A 19835-nucleotide genomic window follows, 5' to 3' on the forward strand; every position below is an offset into this window, starting at 1 on the left:
CAGGCGGGTGGACCAATAGTACAGAATAGAGGACACAGTAACCAATCCACAAAACTACAACTATCTTATATTTGATAAAGGGGCTAAAAGCATGCAATGGAGGAAGGATAGCATCTTCAACAAATGGTGCTGGGAAAACTGGAAATCCATTTGCATCAAAATAAAACTGAATCCCTTTCTCTCGCCATGCACAAAAGTTAACTCAAAATGGATCAAGGAGCTTGATATTAAATCAGAGACATGGCGTCTGATAGAACAAAAAGTTGGCTATGATCTACATACTGTGGGGTCGGGCTCCAAATTCCTCAATAGGACACCCATAGCGCAAGAGTTAACAACTAGAATCAACAAATGGGACTTACTCAAACTAAAAAGTTTTTTCTCAGCAAAAGAAACAATAAGAGAGGTAAACAGGGAGCCTACATCATGGGAACAAATCTTTACTCCACACACTTCAGATAGAGCCCTAATATCCAGAGTATACAAAGAACTCAAAAAATTAGACAATAAGATAACAAATAACCCAATCAACAAATGGGCCAAGGACCTGAACAGACACTTCTCAGAGGAGGACATACAATCAATCAACAAGTACATGAAAAAATGCTCACCATCGCTAGCAGTCAGAGAAATGCAAATCAAAACCATCCTAAGATACCATCTCACTCCAGTAAGATTGGCAACCATTATGAAGTCCAACAACAACAACTGCTGGCGAGGATGTGGGGAAAAGGGTACACTTGTTCATTGTTGGTGGGACTGCAAATTGGTGCAGCCAATTTGGAAAGCAGTATGGAGATTTCTTGGAAAGCTGGGAATGGAACCACCATTTGACCCAGCCATTCCTCTTCTCGGTCTATTCCCTAAAGACCTAATAAGAGCATGCTACAGGGACACTGCTACATCGATGTTCATAGCAGCACAATTCACAATAGCAAGACTGTGGAAGCAACCTAGATGCCCTTCAATAGATGAATGGATAAAAAAAATGTGGCATCTATACACAATGGAATATTACTCTGCATTAAAAAATGACAAAATCATAGAATTTGGAGGGAAATGGATGGCATTAGAGCAGATTATGCTAAGTGAAGGTAGCCAATCCTTAAAAAACCAATGCCAAATGACTGCTTTGATATAAGGGGAGTAACCAGGGACAGGGTAGGGACGAAGAGCTTGAGAAGAAGATTAACATTAAACAGGGATGAGAGGTGGGAGGGAAAGGGAGTGAGAAGGGAAATCGCATGGAAATGGAAGGTGATCCTCAGGGTTTTACAAAATTACATATAAGAGGAAATGAGGGGTAAGAGAAGAATAATACAAGTGGAAGAAATTATTTACAGTAGAGGGGGTAGAGAGAGAAAAGGGCAGGGGAGGGGATGGGATTGAAGGGGGATAGTAGAGAACAGGATAGACAGCAGAATACATCAGACACTAGAATGGCAATATGTAAATCAATGGAAGTGTAACTGATGTGATACAGCAATCTGTATAGGGGGTAAAAATGGGAGTTCATAACCCACTTGAATCAAACTGTGAAATATGATATATTAAGAACTATGTAATGTTTTGAACGACTAACAGTAAAAAAAAAAAAAAGGCATGGGGACGTGGCTCAGTGGTCAAGTGCCCTTGAGTTCAATCCCCCGCCGCCCCCCACCCCCGCAAAAATTTCAAATTACAGTAGCAGAGAAAAATCAATTTAATGAAGTATTAAGCATTTCTATGTATCAGATTCTGGAAAGGAAGAGATAGATGTATGAAAAGAATTATCCTACATGATGCTATCATGGAAGAGATCTCTCACAGGAAAATGCCAGTTAAAACTATTACCTGGAGGATGTTTGGAAAGTCCACCTATCTCGAAAGTTAGACTTTTTAAATCTGAAATGACTTTTATCTGAAAATACTTAAGTATTTTCTTGCTTCTTACTGCAGTTTCTTGTCCAGTGTCCACTGTGTTTGATTGAAATAAAATTTACATTTAAGTATAATTTATACATAATGGGTGCTTTTAAGTGATTGATTCATTAGTTTTGTTAACAACACTTAGAAATTCAATGTATATAATTTATACCATTTTACCACAACAATGCTATAACCATAACAAAATAAGTTATAAATGAATAATGTTTAATCCATATCAAATCTTTCACATGTCCTATCAGTTTACAATAGTATACATCTTAGTTTACAAATTATTATTTTATTTAAATTATTTTTATTCTAAATTCTCTGAAACTAATTTTTTAAACTAATTTTTAAATTTATGTATGACAGCAGAATGCATTACAATTCTTATTACACATATAGAGCACAATTTTTCATATTTCTGTTGTATATAAAATATATTCACACCAATTCGTGTCTTCATACATGTACTTTAGATAATAATGACCATCACATTCCACCATCATTTCTAACCCCATGCCCCCTCCTTTCCCCTCCAACCTCTCTGCCCTATCTAGAGTTTGTCTATTTCTCCCATGCTCCCTCTCCCTATCTCACTATTAATCAGCTTCCTTACATCAGAGAAAACATTCGGCATTTGGTTTTTTGGGATTAGCTAACTTCACTTAGAATTATCTTCTCTAACTCCATCTATTTATCTACAATTGCCATGTTTTTTTTCCCCTTTCAATGCTGAGTAATATTCCATTGCGTATATATGCCACAATTTTTTTTATTCATTCATCTGAAGGGCATCTAGGTTGGTTCCACAGTTTAGCTATTGTGAATTTACATTGATATGACTGTGTCCCTGTAGTATGCTGTTTTTAAGTCCTTTGGGTATAGACCGAGGAGAGGGATAGCTGGGTCAAATGTTGTTTCCATTCGCAATTTTCCAAGAAATCTTCATACTGCTTTCCATATTGGCTGCACGAATTTGCAATCCCACCAGCAATGTATGAGTGTACCTTTTTCCCCACATCCTCGCCCACTTATTGATGCTTGTCTTCATAATAGCTGCCATTCTGACTGGAGTGAGGTAAAATTTTAGAGTAGTTTTGATTTGCATTTCTATAATTGCTAGTGATGAACATTTTCTCATATATTTGTTGACTGATTGTATATCATCTTCTGAGAAATGTCTGTTCATGTCCTTGGCCCATTTATTGATTGGGTAATTTGTGGGGTTTTTTTGTTTTGTTTTTTGCTGCTTAGCTTTTTGAGTTCTTTATATACCCTAGAGATTAGTGCTCTATCTGATGTGTGAGGGATAAAGATTTGTTCCCAAGATGTAGGCTCTCTATTTACTTCACATATTGTTTCTTTGGTGCTAGGAAAACTGGAAATCCATATGCAACAAAATGAAATTAAACCCCTATCTCTCACCATGCACAACTCAATTCAAAATGGACCAAGGACTTAGGAATAAAACCAGAGACCCTTCATCTAATAGAAGAAAAAGTAGGCCCTAATCTCCATCATGTGGGATTGGGCCCCAACTTTCTTAATAAGACTCCTTTCATGCAAGAATTAAAGTCAAGAATCAATAAATGGGATGGACTCAAACTAAATAGTTTCTTCTCAGCAAATGAAACTAATTTGTTTTAGGGCAAATGTACATTGACAAATTCCCAGAATCCACTATTTTCCCTCCTTTTAATTTATAAAAAAGATACAAAACAAAAGTAAGGAAAAGTCTATAGAATAAAAAGTTGAAATCCTACTAGTCTGCTCTCACACCCTCCAATCCTAAACCCAGTATAGCCATCATAAACACTTTGGTATATATCTTGCTAATATTTTTTATTCCCACTCCTCTTCTTCCCACATACAAGGTTTACATGAATAAATCACTGTACATGTTCTATAATTTGCTTGACATTGTATCGTTATTATAATTTCAGGTGAATGTACATGGTTTATACATTCTCTTAGGGTTGCAGAGAACTACTGTATCATAATTTATTATTTTTTTATTAATAAATTTTTTTAAGATTAAGATTTTAAAGATTATTTGCATTACAAAATGTTTGACATCCAAACAAGAGTAGAGAATAAATTAATGAAAATAATAGACATCTGTACCCATTAGTGCCCAGCTCCATTATATATTTAATAGGTTTCCTACTGATGTGAATATAAGTTATTTCTAGTTCTTCAGTGTTAAAAATAATGTTGCAATGCATAACATTTTTACACATCTAACATTTTGCATGTATGCAAATTAATTATGAAAGATCAATGTTTAAAAGTAGAACTGTGGCAACAAAGGGCATGCGTATTTGAAAATTTGAGGGGCCCAGCAAAACTACCCTTCAAAATTATTGTGGTTCTTTCAGCTTCCATCAATAACAGATGATGTAAACTCTCTTTCTTGAACAGGTACACTAGCATAACCAGGAATGAAAAATACTAGGAACTCAATACAAAAGCACAATTTTTAGAAAAGTCAAGTTGAACTTCTAAAATTCTATTAACAAATTCAGTACTACTGAACTATTTTATTAAAACTTTATTATCTGTCTTTCAGTGTTTGATTTTTTATAACAATACAAGAATTTCTGCAAAGAGCAAGTAAACTTGATTCCAAAGGTTTGCTTTCTATGGCTTATATTTGCATATTGTTTGCACCCATTATGGTGTTTCCATTGTATGAAGCAGTTTTATGTGGTATCACCACCCAAGCTTAAAGGCGTCAATTAGGTTCCTTTCTTGAATTACTGTAATTATAATAATTCCAATATTGCCTTTCAACATCCAAGAACTAGGGGAAAAAATTTAATCTTTGATCAAAATTCCTTTTCCAGGAATTCCAGCCTCTACTTAATTTACCTACTCACTTAGAAGTGTTGAATTCAAAGTTACATACCTATATTTCAAACCCAACAATGAACAAGTTTGTATGAATTAAATGTTTCCATGAGTCCTAAGTGCCATTTGTGATAATATCATTACTTGCTAAGTGATATTTAAGGTGAAACTAAATCAAAGAGCAAGTTTATCTTTCTCTAGAAAGTTTGTCTTCATAGGTATGCGTGGGAGCGTGCACACACACATACCAACCTAATTTCACTTCTTTCTCATTCTAACTCTGTATCCTCAAATTAAATCATTTAACCACTCAAATTAAACCACTTAAGATATAATATTTGTTCAGTCACAATGAAAGAATGAATGAATTCAAGTCAAGCTTGTGGTTTAATTTCATTGAAACTAGGACTAAATATTTTAAGGCTTATGTGCCAGATATTGGAAAATTACTTTTTCTTTGCCATAGTGGTAAGTTTCACTGTGAGCTAGAAATAAAATGCCCTCCTTTTTTTTCAGGCTTATTAAATATTTTATCGTAATTGTTGTATTAGTCAGCGTTTCCTCACTGTGACTGAAATACCTGACATGAACAACTTAAAGGAGGAAAGAATTATTTTGGCTCACAGACTCCGAGATCTCAGTTCATGGTCCAGTAGATCATTGCTTTGGGCCTAGGTGAGGCAGAATATCATGGGAAAAGGGTGGGTCAGAGGAGAGCTACTCAGCTTATAATAGCCAGGAAGCAGGGAAAGAGGGCCAGGGACAAGATATAGTCCTCAAGGGCACACCTCCTCCCCAAGGAGGATCCACTCATTCAACTAGGACCCATATTTTACAGTTAAAATGCCCTCCTTTATCTCTGTGAGCTTAAATTAACCTCAAATTAATCTTTTCTATTATTATTTTATTTTCTATGCTAACAATATTACAGAAGGTATTTGGCTATTCATTTCTCCCAGGACACTGAATCATATCCCAAACATCTGAGATAGATATATGTCTGGTATAAAAAGAACTTTCTTTCCCTAGAGAGATCATTACAACTCTGCAGTAATTGTTCTCCAGTACTGTGAGTAAGAATCACCTGGGTAGCTTATTAAGAATTTAGATTCTGGGCCTCTTCCTTTTTGATTCTGATTCAGTAGGTCAGTGGTGGACTTCAGGTATATATTTTTTTCCTCAGTCACCCTTGCCATTCTGATGCAAGAGATCAGGTCAAGGCTTACACTTCAAGAATGCTGTTAGAAGCCAAAATCTAAAATAGATTCAGTGAAAATATTTGTAGCAAAACTGAAAGTTTTCTTTCTTCCCTACTCTTTTTATTATACTCCTTCTCTTTACTTCAAGCGTCATGCATCAGTTCCACTACCAGTATGTTTGCCCTCAAATCAATTAAACTATACATCAGATATCTTCCTTCAGTCCATATTTTTCTCATGGAAAATATTACTTTATTCTTTTGTGTTCCTCTAGTAAAGTTTGTGCAGAAATAACTGATAGTGTTTATGAATAGGGCTAGGGCTCTGTAGATTGTATTTTTCTTCTGAATGTTTTCTCTCTTAATTGCTCTGCCTTCATGAAAAAGTGATAAGGAATTAATAGCTCTGTTAGTAGCCCTGCTTTGTAAAGAGCTAGTTTTCAGAATGATTGATTTTTTCAGCAGATGATATTGTTACTATTATAAGGGCTCTTTTCTTTGGTGGATAAACCATCTTAGTCCTTTCATTCTTGGTGTTTTTATTTGGAGAGCTGTAGTCTTGTTTTCTCTTTATTTCAAGTATGAATTTGAAAATTAAGCATTCAGTTTTCATTGCACAAGTACTTATTCAGTGCCTTTTAACTTTCAAATTCTATCCTTAGCCCTAGGAACTTCTATGAGCAAAACAGAACTAGTCTTTGTCCTCCTGAAGCTTTCAGTCAAAATTATGGCCTAAAATAAATGGTAGTTTTAGGAAATGATTCTGTTTGGTAGAATAAACTTGAAGTTGAAAGCCATATTAGTAAAACATGCTTGGTGAGGATTTTTAGATCTGGAAACGTACGCAAAGATGCTTTATTTTAGTCTTCTTATTTTAAAACTGACAAAACTGAGATCAGAGGAGGTCAAAAGACTTTTCGAGAAAGAAGGCAGGAAGTGGTACAAACAAAATTTGAATTTAGCTTTATTAAAAAATGCTAGAAAATTTTAATAAATTGATTCAGCTCTTCATTGTAAAACTGAGGATTCTGAGCCAGGTCCCAAAGCCATGTGGTTGCTCTGTGGCACAGTCAGAATCTATGGTTGAGTGTCCTTTATGCCAAATAGATTTCTTGACAGAAAACTTTGGTATTAACTCTGAGTTCAGGAGTTTTCTAACAATACCATCCTTCTAGTCTCAGGGAAAAAACATTTGGCTGAAAATACTAATCACTTAAAAACAATAAACGTTAGATTTTTAGAATAATTACAGCTTTACATAAAAATGGTGAAGATAGTACAGAGAGTTTCCATAGACTCCACAGTTTCCCTTATTATTAATATTTTAGACTATTACCGTATGTAATATATTGTACTATTAGTATGATGCATTCATCAAAATTAATAAACCAATAGTGACACATTATTATTGACTAAAGTCCATAGTTGATTAGCTTCTCTAAGTTCTTACCAGAATACAGGATCCCATTCAGGATACCACATTACATTCTGTTTTCTTAGGCTTTCCTTAGCTGTGACAATTTTTTAGACTTGTTTGTTTGAGGAACCCTACAGTTTTGAAAAGTATTTATTAGGTATCTTGTAGCATATTTCTTGATTGGGATTGTTTTGATATTTTTCTTATCATTAGATTATAGTTATGGATTTGGGAAGAATTATCACAGGGGCTAGGATTGTGGCTCAATGGTAGAGAGCTTGTCTCGAATGTGTGAGGCACTGGGTTCGATCCTCAGCACCACATTAAAAAGAAAATCAATAAAACAGTATGTATGTGAGCTCTGAGCTCATAAAAAAAAAGAATAATCACAAAGGCTTTCTCATCATGTTATATCAAGGATGCATACTATCAATGTGATCTATCATTGTGGACTTTAACCTCAATCACCTGGCTGGGGTAGTGTTCATCAGGTTTCTTCACTGTAAAGTTAAGCTTTTTCTTTTTTCCCCATATTGTTCCATTTAAAAGATAGTGACAATGTGCATCTCACACGTAGAGGGTGGGAAATTATGCTTCATGTCTTTGTAGTTGGAGTATCTATATAAATAATTTGGAATTTTTCTGCATGGGAGAATTGTTTATATTTCCCATTTTTCATTTTTTTCTATAATTTCAATAATTTATACATAATGTAAATATATAAACATTTGTATATATATATTATTGGAAATTACTGAATAAATGAATAGATAGAACATTTTGATAGTATTTCAGTAAATGAGAGAAACATAATTCAATAGAACTTTATTTGTTGTACTTTATTTTGTTGCTCAAATTGTTCCAGCTTTGGCCATGGTGGCTCTTTCACTTGTCTTCTGTTTCCCTTGACATACCTCATCTGTGTGTGTGTGTGTGTGTACGTATTGTATGTAACATAGCGTAATTATCAGCACTCCCTGATGATCTAGGGTCATTTTTTTTTTTCTGCCTGAGTTCTAGATTCAAACATTCCTCCAAGGAGCTGAGCTTCCTTTTATTGGAAAATGGTATTAGAAACCAAAATTTAGGGACCAGTTGTGCTTATTGTTACTGAAATGTCATTGCTTCTAGGCTCTCTTAGCTAAAAATGTAAGACAATATATGTGTGTATGTTAACCTCTGTATTTTCATATATTTATAATTTTTTTGTATGTTTCCATCAGTATCTGTATTAAGCTAACAGAAAGTCCTGCTAATGTCTTCAGTTTTGATCCATTGCTACAGAGATCATTTCAGCCATTTCCCTTCGCTTATCTGTAATCTCCTACCCCAATGTAAGTAATGTGCCTTCTCCTATTTGTCATCCATTTATTTAATTTTTCAATTCCAGTATGTATGTATAATATCTGTACCACTTTAGCAAGTAGAGTGCAGTATTTGTGTTCAATTCCCTTTGCCTTTGGTCTGATAGATTCCATCCTGAAGTAACTTAGGTCAACACCTTTTCTCCCATCCCTTTCAGTGAGGTTGTTTCCTGCATTTGTAATGTAGTTGGATTATTTTGCCACACTCTGCATTCATTCAAAATGATTTTTAAAAAATTTGCATATGTTAATGTCCATTTTTGGTTCTGGAATGTTCTATAGGTTTTGACAGTGTGTAATATTTATTTATTTATTTATTTGTTTATTTATTTATTTATTTTGTGTGTTTGTGTGTGTGTGTGTGTGTGTGTGTGTGTGTGTGTGTGGTGCTGGGGATCGAATCCAGAACCTTGTGCATGTGAGGCAAGAACACTACCAACTGAGCTATGTCCCCAGCCCACGGAGATGAATAAGCATCTTTAAGAATTGTTAGTAAAAATTTGTACATTTTTTAGTTACTGATATTGCTGAAATATTTCTGAAGTGTTTCCATATACGCTTCAAAATTATAATCTTGAAAATATTTTAACCTTATTTTTATAAAAACCATATATATCAATTATAGATAATTATGTTAATTCAAAAAAGCATAAAAACCGAAAAAAATTATAATACCATTACACATCTACAAAGACTACATTTAGTATATTTCCTACTAGACTTTAAATGGATTTTAAAATATTTTGCATTTTAATTTTAGTTAACATTATGACATCCTATGTTAAGATAGTTCAAAGCATAAATTTAATGGCTGCAAAACCACTTGGATATTCTCTGATATTCATATGTTTTGTTTTCCACTATTGTAAGTAATTGTGATAATACTATAACAAACACTTTCATAAATAAATTTTTCTACATATATCAATTTTCTTCAGAAAGGTTTTTAAGAGGAAAAATAAAGCCAAAATCTTGCATCAGTTAGGGTAATTTCAGCTGTAAATGACAATAATCTGCAACTAAAGAGATTTAAATGATAAGAAATTTGCTCTCCTAGAAAAAGCAACCCAGCATTAGAGTTCAGAGTGCTTCATTCACTGACACAGTGATATGATATAATCAAGAGTCTTTGTGTTCTTATTTCAGGCATATATATTTTTTTGTATCAGACCTTATGCCTTCATTGGTTGTAATACAGTGGCTATAGTTCCAGGTATCATGCCATCACCCACTGCCACTAGAAGCAGGAAGTTTTCCTTTTGTCAATTTTTATCAAAAAGTAAAATATTCTCAGAAATCCCCAGTATATACTCCTTGTATTTCATTGTCTAAATTTCCGCCCATGTCTGGCAAATGGGGATGGTATTATCATGATTGACTCAAACCCACATAAATAATCCCCTGTAAATGGTGAATGATCTAGGCTGATTTATATCAGAGTTTTTGTTGGCAAGAAGAAAATGGCAGTTGGTTTACAACCAAAAATATCTTATATATATTTTATATAGTTATTGAGATCTTTGTTTTGATGCAACTTTTAATCATCTAGAGAACAATTTCAGGTAAATTTTTAGAGAAATACAGAAATTTTCATTTCATTTCAAGAATATCTTTGTGTTTCATACATGAAAAGATAATACCATTGAATACACTATTCATGTATCATAGATGTTTTGCCTCAAAATATATAGATGTTGCTTCACTGGCTTCTGAATATTAATGGGGAAAAATACAACACATAGACAATGAAAGACCAAATTAATCATTTATTGTTAAGTAAGTCTTTTCCTTTCTGAAGGCTTGTAGGAATTTTTCTTTTTGCCTACATTTAAGCAAATTTCTTCTGATATTTCTCCTGATCTTGTTGTGTATTAATTGATTTCTTCTGAATACCACAAATCCATTTTATTTTCATGGTCAGACTTCTCTTTTTAAATTTAACAATTTTTTTTCTTACAGATAATCTTTTGTTCAGGTTTTGGTTCTTTATTCTATTTCAAATATTGTGTTTCCTTCCCTAGAAACACTTAGTTTTATTATTTCGGATCTTTATTTTCTATTTTCAATTTCCATATTTTATTTTTCCTATTTCTTATTGTCTCAATATTTTTCCATTTGATTGAGGTATAATTGAAAAAAATGGTTTGCATTCAAGTGCTACAAGGTGATGTTATAGTACATGTATAATACACACACACACACACACACACACATTATAAAATGATTGCCACAATCAGACTAACATTCATAGTGGTTATGAGTACATTTTGTGGCAAGATTACTTAAGATATACTCTCAACACATTTCCTGTACATCTAAGTTGTACAGTAAGTTTCCAGTTTTATTGATTTAAAGCTGAAAATTTGTATCTTTTGAGTAACATTCTCCGAAATTTCTTCATCCTTAACATTTCTTAGGTTGGACTCTGTTTTCTGCTATATTTTTATTTCTCATATTTTTCTCTGTATCCTTTCCCCTATGAAAACAGGGCAATCAAATTTACATTTTACTTTTATTAATTCATTCATTGAAAAAATATTTATTTAACACTGTGCTATTATCCAATGCCACCAGAAACAGACACAATTTCTCCTGTTTGTCAGTTGTTATCAAGAGGAAAAATGTTTCTCAGACATCTCCAGTGACATAAGATTTGAGACCTCCTATGTGCCAAATATTATTTCAGTTGCTGGAGATACATTCATGAAAAAAGAAGACAAAGTGCTAATTCCACTGAAGAGACAGAATATAAATAGTTGCATAATGTCAAGTAATAAGTGTTATAAATAAAAAAATAAAGCTGAATTGGAAAATAGAGAGTAATGGAAATGCTATTGTAGTTGTAGTGCTCAGAAAAGTCCCACCTAAAGAGATGAGGTTTACACAGGAAATAAAGAAAGGTAGTCTCACAGAACATGGGTAAGAGCTTTCTGGGAGGAAAAAAGTTGAAAGGCACCCAGAAGGAACATGCTTGTTGAGTTGGAAGCCTGGCAAGGAAACTGGCATGTCTGTGTGCACTAAGAAAAGAAACAAGAAGATGAGGGTTAGGCACCAGGTACCAAATAACCATACCTTTATAAGGGCTTTGGATTTCCCTTCTGTCATCCCCTTTCTGTTTAATTTTTTTTCTTTAGTCAGTATTTTAGAACAGGTATGCTAGTGAAAAATTCTTGGATTCATTCTGAGAACATCTTTTTATTTCATCTTCATTTCTGAAGAAAGTTTTGATTGATATAGAGTTCTGGATTGATTTTTTTTCTTTCCTCATGTAATAAATGTTGTACCACTTTCTTCTGAACTTCATAGTTTCTGGTGTGAAATCCTTTGTCAATCCAATCATTTGCTGACTATAAGCAATATATCATCTTTCTCTAACTGCCTTCAAGATTTCTTCTAAGTATTTAGTTTTCAAAAATTTAAGCATGATGTACTTGGACCTGGATTTCCCTGAGTTCATTGTGTTAGGACTTTGCTTACTTTCTTGAATCTGTAGGTTTGTGTCTTTGGACAAATTTGGAAAGTTTTTAGCCATTATCTATACAATTTTTAAAAGTCTTGCTCTCTTCTGTACTCTCTCTCTTTCCTTCTAGAACTTAGAAGATATAAATATTATATCTTTTTATTATTTTTCTGTGGGTCTCTGTGCTCTGTTCATTTTATTTTAATCTATATTTTCTATAGTTCAGATTGGATAGTTTTTACCAATATATCTTCAAATGCACTGATTTTTAACTCTGACATCTCCTTTCTGCTCTTAAATACTATGACACATCTTCAGCCCTTTTTAAAAATTTTTATTTAGAGATAGGGTCTCACTGAGTTGCTTAGGGACTAAGCTCAGTTGCTGAGGCTGGCTTTGAACTTGATATTCCCCTGCCCAGCCTCCTGAGCCACTGGGATTATATATGTGCACCACTGCACCCTGCAGTTTATGATTTCTTTTTCTTTATTTTATTTTATTTTTAGTTGTAGGTGGACACAGTGCCGTTACTTATTTATTTTTATGTGGTGCTGAGGATGGAATCCTGTGCCTCACATGTGCCAGGTGAGTGTTCTACCACTGAGCCACAACCTCATCCCAGTTTATGATTTCTTATTGAAACATTTTACAGTAGCTGCTTCACACTTTTTTTTGCAGTGCTGGGGACTGAACCCAGGGATTTACACATGCTAAGCAAGCATTCTACTACTGAGCTACACCCCCAGACTGCTTCAAACTTGACAGATAATTCCCATATCTGTGTCTTCTCAGCATAGATGTGTTTTAATTTTCCTTTTCTTATTCAAGTTGAGATATTTATTTTTTAACCATAATTAATAATTTTATATTGTATTTTCAACAATATAATTCTAGTTATAAGATTCTCATTCTTATTTAAATATTTTATTTTATCAGGGATTTAGCCTGTTTATATTAAGAATGCACATCCTTACCTGCATTTGTGGATTGTGGTTCAAATGTCAATATAGTTTTCAAAATCTTTGTAGTGTTATTCAGATCTGCTCTACATGTGTGGTTTCCAGAGATCAAGCTTATTCTAGTGTTTCAAAACAGAACACTTAATTTGCAAACAGTTTGCTGTGTTGTTTCTGGAGTTATATGGATGGGCTTCTCAGATGTCTTCTCAGGATTCTGTAGCTTCTTCTTCTAGTTGGATGAAGAAGGAACGTCATTTCAATATTGTACAGCAGAGATAGAAGACAAGGCACTACCAACAGTCTCAGGATGCAGCATCTGGTGATGAGGAGAAGGTGCATGTGTATGGTTTTCACACAGAGACATTGTGGTCAAAATGTTTATGTCCTGCTAGATAGACTTCCTTTTCCTCTATCCTTTGGCTACAGGGAGTGGATCTCTTTGAGGAGATTGTGTGTGTATGTGTACATATGGGCATGTGCTTGTTGGTGTTTTGGTTTTGGCCTCTTCAGAGCCCATTCTTGGATACATAGGACACAAAATGAAACAAAGCCTAAGAGATTCACAGCCGGGTCATTCTTCAAATATTCAGGTCTCTAACCAGCCTACTTTCTTTTCTCTAGCTTTCTCTGATTTTGCTCATTTTTATGAATTTTGTTAAGTGTTTTTTGTTTGTTTTGTACATAGTGATAGAGATAGAATGGATGGATATATTGATCACCATTTAGTCAGGACTGGAGGCTCAGGACTTTAGATTCTATTCTTTGGGTAATGGAACACATCTAAATGAATTTGGATAAGGGTGGGGCATCATCTAACTTACATGTTAGAAACATTAGGATGACTATTGTATAGAGAATAGATGGCAGAGAAATAATAAAATCAAAGAAACTAGTTAGGAGACTGATACAATGAACCTTGTGGAGAAGATAGTGGAGAGGGTTAGAGAAGGAACAATGGGAATGGAAATGGGAGAAACTGACAGAATCTTGAGAGAATTTGCTGATGAGAGAGGAATCATAGTCTTTCCAAGTTTTTGACTAGAGAAATTGAGTGAATGATTGTGTCATTGACTAAGATAGGGAAACCAGGGAAGAAGCAGGTGCAGGATTAGGCATGAAAAACAAGAGCCCAAACTTTACATGTTGAACTCAAGATGCTTGCTAAGTATCCAAATGTAGATGTTGAATAAGGAGTTGGCTGTTCAAGTCAAGAGATTAGAGGAGAGGTCAGGAGTGTTTATATGTAAGTTTAGAAGAAGGCATAATTTAGAAGAAGGCATTGAAACAAACAAGCAAAAAAGATGAGATCACCTAGGAATTGAGTAGAAATTGAAAGGAAAACAGGTCTAAAATTTACAAAGCCCTTTGGTTTTCCTAATTTCAAATTTCTAATGGAATTTGATGTAGCTCAATTCCATTAAAAATTTGGAATTTTCTAATTCCAAATTAGAAAAATTTGTCTTAAAATACTTTGTCTTAAAATACTCTCTCCCCCTCATTTTTTGACATCATATGTTCTCTTGGTTTTGCTCCAGTCTCACAATATCCTTTCTCATTCTTATTTTGTTGTCATCAGTCACCCTGCCTTCATGACCCATCCCTTAAAGACTGTTTTATTTTGTGTTTTTTCTCCTATTGATTGTGTTCTATACATGCCATTTTCCATTGGGACTTAAATTTATATCATACAAATAAAAAATGTCTTCCAACTAATAAACAGGGAAGTTATGATGTTTTCCAGTTCTATCCATATTCCAGCAAATGAAATAATTTTGTTCTTCTTTGAGGCTGAATAAAACCCCATTGTGTACATATGACATATTTTCTTTTATTCATTAATCTGTTGACAGACACCTAGGCTGGTTCAATAACTTGACTATTGTGAGTTTTGCTGCTACAAACATGAGTATGTATGTATTGCTGCCATATGCTAAAACTTTCTTTTGAATAAATACTGTGGAATGCTATAGCTGGATCATATGGTGATTCCATTCCTAGTCTTTTTAGGAAGCTCCATACTGACTTCCATAGTGGCTGTACTAATTTATATTCCTACCAACAGTGTATAAGTGTCCCCCCTCCACACCACATACTTGCCAGCATTTATTGTTATTTGAATTCTTGATGATTGGCATTCTAACTGGAGCAAGAGGAAAGCTCAGTGTGGTTTTATTTGTACTTCTCTGATGACTAACAATGTTGAAAATTTTCCCATGTATTTGTTTGCCATTTGTACTTTTTGTCTTGAAAAGTGTCTGTTTAGTTTACTTGCCCATTTATTGATTGAGTTCTTTGTTGTTTTTTTTTTGGTGTAAGTTTTTCCCAGTTCTTTATATATTCTGGATGTTAATCATCTGTGGAAGAGTAGCTGGCAAAGATTTTTCTTCCATTCTGTCGGCTCTCTCTTTATGCTATTATTTCCTTTTCTGTGCAGAAGCATTTTAGTTTGATGCCAGCCCATTTATTGATTTGGGGTATTATTGAGCTATAGGAGTCCTACTGAGGGAACCATTGCCTGCACCTATATGTTTATTTCCCCTGTGTCTTCTAGCAGATGCAGTTTCTGGTCTTATTCTTTAGATAATTTTTCCTTAACCCAACCAACTCTGTCTTAGTCTATTTCAGCTGCTATAAGAAGCTACCACAGAGTAGATGGCATGGCTTATGGATAACAAATACCTATTTCTTACAGTTCTAGAGTCAGATCAAAGTACCATTTAGTTCAGTGTCTGCTGAGTGCCTGCTTCCTGGTTTATGGAAAACCACCTTCTTTTTTTATGATTTTCATTCTATTCAAGATAATTAAATTGTTTATTGATTACACATGATAATGCATCCACACAAGCTTTAGTCCCATTTATTACTTATCAGATTCCATTATTCAATGCAGATATTGCATAGGATGTACCAACAATCATTTTTATAACTAAATAATTCTACGGGTGTGCTTGGGTGACCCTTTCAGTAGTGAACTTCAGAAAGTCACAACTGCACCAAGGTTTCTGAACTTGGCATCATCCTGAATAAATTCTGTCTTCACACCATCTTTTACGAAGATGGCTTCAGTGTAGACTAACTTTACACAGCACATTTTTAAAAAGGCACATTTATTCAGTGTCATGATCAGACTATTACATTTAGCAATCAACAGCATGGGTGCAAAAAAAAAGTCTACATTAAAACACTTTATTGGAATGCTTTACAATTTCCACAGAACAGAAACTAAAACAACCTGTTATCCTGTCATACAATTAGTCACAAATATAGTCCTCAAGTTTTTTGCCCATACATATGAGTATTGTTTAAATCATGTCTTCTTTGTAGCAGCTAGGCCCTGCCACTACTGTGCTTGGCTGAGTTCACAAATCTGTTGTAAACTTTCCTGTCCCTTCTCTGGCTCTCCTTTCCTGCTAAGCTTTGTTTCCAGGTAGTATTAAAACCTTCTGCCACTGCCATAGCTATTGCTGCTGTGGGAACTACCATAGCCACCTTGGTTCTGTGGTTTGGCAAAATATTGGCCTCCACCATCATAAGGTCCAGAGATTCTGCCTCCAAACTTTCCACCCTTCATGGGTCCAAAATTTCATGATTGGTTGTTGTAATTGCCAAAATCATCGTAGCTCCCACCACCTCCAAAATTGCTTCTATCATTACCAAATCCATTGTAGCCATCCCTGCTACTACCATATCCACCACCACCATGGGCTGCCACCAAAGCCACCACGACCACTAAAGTTTCCTCCATGACCAAAATTGTCATTTCCACCAAAACCATTTCCAAGACCACCACCAAAGTTTCCAGAACCACCTCGACCTTTTTGGCTAGATGAAGTACTAGCCATCTCTAGCTTTGACAACACTTTCCTCACTTCACAGTTGTGGCCATTCACAGTATGGTATTTCTGAATGAAAGTCTTATCTACAGAATCATGGTCATCAAAACTTACAAAAGTAAAGCCCCTCTTCTTTCCACTGCCTTGGTCAGTCATGATTTCAATAATTTCAATTTTCCTGTATTGTTCAAAATAATTTCAGAGGTAGTGTTCTTCAGGGTTTTCTTTAATGCCCAACAAAGATCTTTTTCACAGTTTAGTAGACCCCTTGTCTTTGAGCATTCTCTCTTAAGACAGCTCTCTTTGGTTCCACAACTCTTCCATCCACCTTGTGTAGTCTTGCATTCATGGCTGCATCCACTGCCTCCACAGTGGCAGACATGACAAACCAAAGTCCCAGGAGAGCTTGGTGTTTGAGTCTTCATTACCACACAGTCCGTGAGTGTTCCCCACTGCTCAGAATGACTTCTCACACTCTCATCAGTTGTTTCAAAGCTCAGCCCCCAATGAGTAACTTCCGTACCTGTTTGGGTTCTTTAGGGGACTCTGATTTAGACATGACAGCAGTAGGAAGAGAGACTTTAATGATGCTTTCTTGGCAGTACCCACGGGCAGAAAAAGGAACATCTCCCTTCTTGCTGTGTCCTCACATGGCACAAAGACTGAGGGAGTTCTCTGGTGTCTCTTTCATAAAGGCACAATCACATTTACGAGTGCTCTACCCTCATGGCCTCATCATATTCCATGTTTTTTAACACCTTCCCAGTAGAGGAGAGGATTTCAACATATGAATTTGGGAAGGACTCAAACATTCAGTTTGTAGCACTCTCTTTTTCCCAAATTAAGAGCTTAATCATTAGAATTTTTCTTGTGTTAATTATTTAATAAAAAATTATGATTGACCAGAGCAGGTTTTGAAGACATTTATTGATAGTAGCCACACTTTCATACCTACATGTAATCTAAAGCCTATTAAAAGATTTTCTAATTCTTAGTGCTTAAAAAGCTCAGTTTATTGATCATATGAGAAATAAATGGTAATTTCACTAATGCAGCATTTATCATATTTTAGACTTTTTTTTAAAAAAAGATTTAAGTGATATTCTCAAGAGAATGGAGCAGGTAGCCAGAAGATTTTTAAGAAGGGAACCAAGAGGGTGAGAGATGTGTGTGGATCACCTATTACGCAGCACATTCTCACATTCAGTAAATATTAATCCTTTTCTTATGAATCCTTCATAGTGTGACTGTCAATGATTAGAAAAGTTTAGCACTCATAAAATAGGATATAGTCCTTGGAATATAAATATAAAATTGTATTACGAAAACATTTTACATTATCCATCTTCTTGCTTTTCTGCAGAACTCAAAATGTTCCCCCTCTTTTCTTACATGGCAATTCTCAAAAGTTTGCCTCAGGAACCCAGCTAGATAATTAACTAATCCTCAAATCAATTGAGGTTTATATTATATATATATAGGAAGTAATTTTTTTTATTTTAATAGGGGTCTTTAAACGCAGTTGTTTCCTGTGAAGCAACATATTAATACCAAATTATTATTGGTAAGAGGTAATTTGGACTGCCTTATATTTCATTCCTGATGTTTATAGGCACTGGTGTTTAGACTGTCCCATGTCTACTTGCCCCAGGGCTGTCTTCATCTGCTTACATCAGGTGCACATGCAAGAAAACAACTACAGTTGCATAAAGTGAATGGGAACTTGACCCCAGAGTTTATATTGAGCTCTATTGCAGCACCTGTGTATATGTGAGTATAGTATCCTAGTTCTGTGGTCTGATTGCTTGGATTTTAATCTGGGGCAGAGTACTTACTCTTCGTGTGACACTGGGTAAATTATTTCACTGCTTTGGACTTGTTTCCTCTTCTATAAACTGATAAAATTGTAGCATCCATCTCAAAAGAGATTCAACAAGTTAATGACTGTCAAGTGCTTAGAATAGTTCCAGGTCTTTGGTAAGTATTTTGTATTATTTGTTATAATTATATGACAAATATTAATATAATATGTCTGGATTTTTTATGTGGGTAACCTCCGATCTAATTCATCCATGTAGTCCTGCCATATTATAGTCAACTTAGAAGCAATTTTAAACTTGACCTAAATTAGGTATTACATTATCAATGTTGGTTAGGTATTTAATTATGGTTTTTCATATTATGCTATGGAGTTTAAATATAGGACATGATATCTGGGTTATAATAATATAAAGGTATTACAAATTATAATTGTTAAAAATAATCAATTTTAAGGATAAATTTTATAAAAATTTCCCCTATGAATTTTTTCTTATGTTAGGATTTTTTTAAATTTTAATTTTTTAAAAATTTTTATTGTTAGTTGTTCAAAACATTACATAGTTCTTGACATATCATATTTCACACTTTGATTCAAGTGGGTTATGAACTCCCATTCTCACCCCGTATACAGATGGCAGCATCACATCGGTTACACATCCACTGTTTTACATATTGCTATACTAGTGTCTGTTGTATTCTACTGCCTTTCCTATCCTCTACTAACCCCCATCTCCTCCCCTCCCATCTTCTCTCTCTACCCTATCTACTGTAATTCATTTCTCCCCCTTGTTTTTTTCCCTTTCCCCTCACTTCCTCTTGTATGTAATTTTGTATAACCATGAGGCTCTCCTTCCATTTCCATGCAATTTCCCTTCTCTTTCCTTTTCCCTCCCACCTCTCACCCCTGTTTAATGTTAATCTTCTTCTCATGCTCTTCCTCCCAGCTCTGTTCTTAGTTACTCTCCTTATATCAAAGAAGACATTTGGCATTTGTTTTTTAGGGATTGGCTAGCTTCACTTAG

At 34.6% G+C, this 19835-nt stretch overlaps 1 pseudogene across 1 annotated transcript; it reads right to left on the reverse strand.

The window, feature by feature from the left end:
* Positions 1-16592: 16592 nt before the first annotated feature.
* Positions 16593-17551, reverse strand: LOC308640898 (heterogeneous nuclear ribonucleoprotein A1-like; annotated as a pseudogene). The gene has a single exon. The product of its transcript is annotated as a heterogeneous nuclear ribonucleoprotein A1-like (transcript).
* Positions 17552-19835: the final 2284 nt, after the last annotated feature.

This window comes from Spermophilus citellus, assembly GCF_964194105.1.
Source record: "Spermophilus citellus genome assembly, chromosome: 1".
In the NCBI taxonomy this organism is placed as follows: domain Eukaryota; kingdom Metazoa; phylum Chordata; class Mammalia; order Rodentia; family Sciuridae; genus Spermophilus; species Spermophilus citellus.